This window comes from Bombus pyrosoma, linkage group LG15 (genome assembly GCF_014825855.1).
Source record: "Bombus pyrosoma isolate SC7728 linkage group LG15, ASM1482585v1, whole genome shotgun sequence".
Classification (NCBI taxonomy): domain Eukaryota; kingdom Metazoa; phylum Arthropoda; class Insecta; order Hymenoptera; family Apidae; genus Bombus; species Bombus pyrosoma.
Genome location: NC_057784.1, coordinates 10,138,068 through 10,140,916, shown reverse-complemented (window position 1 = coordinate 10,140,916; position 2,849 = coordinate 10,138,068). Strand labels below are relative to the sequence as shown.

At 41.3% G+C, this 2,849-nt stretch overlaps 1 non-coding gene across 1 annotated transcript; it reads right to left on the bottom strand.

Annotated features, from left to right (window-relative positions):
- Positions 1-2,383: 2,383 nt before the first annotated feature.
- Positions 2,384-2,465, bottom strand: Trnas-aga. Its single transcript has one exon. It is a non-coding gene; the product is annotated as a tRNA-Ser (tRNA).
- Between the last annotated feature and the right edge of the window lie 384 nt (positions 2,466-2,849).

The following is a 2,849-nucleotide window of genomic DNA, read 5'->3' as shown; positions in this document are numbered from 1 at the left end:
AGAAACATGACTCTAATGGAGTTCATCCTGCTATGTGATATTAATTGTTAACTGTTGCACTCTGATCATTACGGGATTTTATTTATAGACGAGCAAAGGCTGTCCGCGCAATACTACAATGTATGAGCGACGTCGGATTAGTATCGATTTATTTACGTTATTATATGTATATACATTGACGGTGCTACTACACCGCACTAACTGTAAGTAGTATACTTACTGTTTCGTATCATCTCGATAACATGAGTACGTTACGAAGTTTAACGAGGTGTCGTAGAAATACGATTCTTCTTCACTGACTCGATTTATTAACAAGTAACCCACCGGCTTTGAGCGACAGGTCTGACTGGTCAAATTTTGCGAGTTTCCAGGACACAGCTGGTGACTAGGAGTTATTAGCTATTTAATTACCATAGTTTCCTGGTTTCAACGTTTAACTGCGCTGCCTAGCGAATAGCCCTCAAACATTGTTATTTTATTATCCTGCTGTTGAATTGGACATATCAATGTCGTTGATACGTTGTTGGACGAGCATGGACCTAAAACCTTGGTCGAAGCAGCATTCCAAATACGATTCGATCAAACCGTCAACCCTCGTATTCTATTTTCTTTACGAAAAAGGATCTTTACTCCTGGACTACCTGAAAGGGGATTGCTATGTCTCGGTGGGACTGCACGCTCTACGTGGGTCATATCGAAAGCTCATAAAAATTAATGTTCCACGATAACGTGGACGCGTCTCGGGCTACACGCTAGCAATCCGATTACGGTCCACGATGTCCAGGGCTCCAAAGCAACCCGAGGGTTTACGCGAGTATTATCCGTTTCGATATCCTCCGTGTGTTAGCCTCGTTACAGGGATTGGCCAAAATCCAGCGGCGCTAATGGCATTTAATTGACCCTCGTCCATCGGACGTACTATCCACGCGAAACTTACTTCTTCTTGGTTTCGTCGTCGATATCTGTTCGCGATTGATGCTAACCTCCTCACCACACAGTAGATTTCTACCAAATATCGATTTTTATTTGATATAAAAGTTAGAGAAGATACCTAGTTAATTGCCAAGTACGTGCTATTTGTTACAATTCGTTGATCTGTTTCTCATGGTTTCAAGAATGATATAACAAGTATTTTCCTTGAAGATTTTGTATATTCCTACGTGTTATGCGTATTCCGTACATTTCTACACATCTGATCAACTCCACTTTTTGCAAATATCAGTTTCATTGGATATCGTAATTGCGCAATTGACTTATTTCCAACGGATAAGTGTCTCGATTCAACGATCGAAATTTACTTATTCGAACAACATAACATAAATAGTATTAAGTTCGAAAACAAATTAGAAACGTTATGCTTGCCACTCTACTTGTTAATTTGTAGAGTTAATTGATATGACTTCTGAACGATTCAATTACTAACCGATCACTTCTTCGGAGAATGAAGTTCTTGCTATTCTTAGCCCTTCTTCCTGTTCTTAATCCTTTCCCCTATACTTCACTCTGAACGTTCGAAACGAAGATCGTGTCGATCGATCGAACCTAGATAGAGTTAATTGATCAACGGTACGTTCGAGCGATCCCAAAATAAACGAGACCAAGGAAGGGGTCTAACGTCCGATCTTGCAGATATTAGAGTGTTTATCCAGGCTTTACGAATCCACTCGACGCATTGTCTGTTTGTCTGAGAACACGCCACGACTCCCGTAGGACCAGCTAACAACATTAGCTCGGGATTTGTCTTTAGGGCTGGATCTGGCTATGTTGGCCAACCGGAAGGGGCGGGAATGAGTATACCCTATTAATATTGCGGCTGTATCACAGTTTCACCAGACTTCGCGTCGTTAAGGGAGATATACGCGGAGATAGGCAAACAGCCGGTCGCCAGGACAGACGAGGGAGAATGTTGCGCCGTATCCTTCGCGTTCTCCAACTTTATTACGCTCCACTCTAATGTAAAACGATGATTTCGTCTCGCGACAGAAACAGACCATTTGATCGCCACGAATATTCATCCGATGGATTTCCTTGCTTTACTTACGATTTGCACTCGGACGATCTTAGAAACCGTAGAAGATATCATTAATTTCGATGTAAAATGAAAAGTATGGAACTATTAGTTATTTTTGATCGATTCGTAGTTTCCTATCATTGGAAAATCTCTAATATTGGTGCAAAGTTCAAACATTAAAAATCTTTTTCTCGCTTTTCTCTGCTCTGATCGCAGCAGAGTTATCCGGTGAATACCCGGTACGGTATCTCTTTGCATCGCAATCGCGTGTCCCGGCGGAACTGTGATGATACGTATTTAACATAAACGAACGTTGTCGCCTTTGATTCTATGTATATAAAAGAAAAAAAATTTCTCGTGCAAGTTATTGATCGCAGTCGGAAGGACTCGAACCTACGCTCCCAGAGGGAATCTGATTTCTAGTCAGACGCCTTAACCACTCGGCCACGACTGCTCGGTTGCACACTCACCAACAAGATCGAGATGTTGATCCTGATTCTTGCGGACATTTTATTTCAGGCAACGATGGCAGCGAACGTATTAATAAAAATCTGTCTAAAATGCAACTTCTTACGATTATAATATCAAAAATTATCGAATAGAACGTCATTGATTATCAATGACGCGCAAGATTAGAATTCGAAGAATTGAACGCAACTATCATTTATTCGCGAAATCTCTGACGCGTACAAATCATTAACGCACAAATAAAACAAGCCGATCCGAGACGACGAGCTCGATCAGTTTACCTAGTCAACCAGAGGCTTGTATCTCTGGAGAACGAAACGTAATTGTATAAACAGTGACGTCAGTCTGCGCCATAATAACGATGGAAACG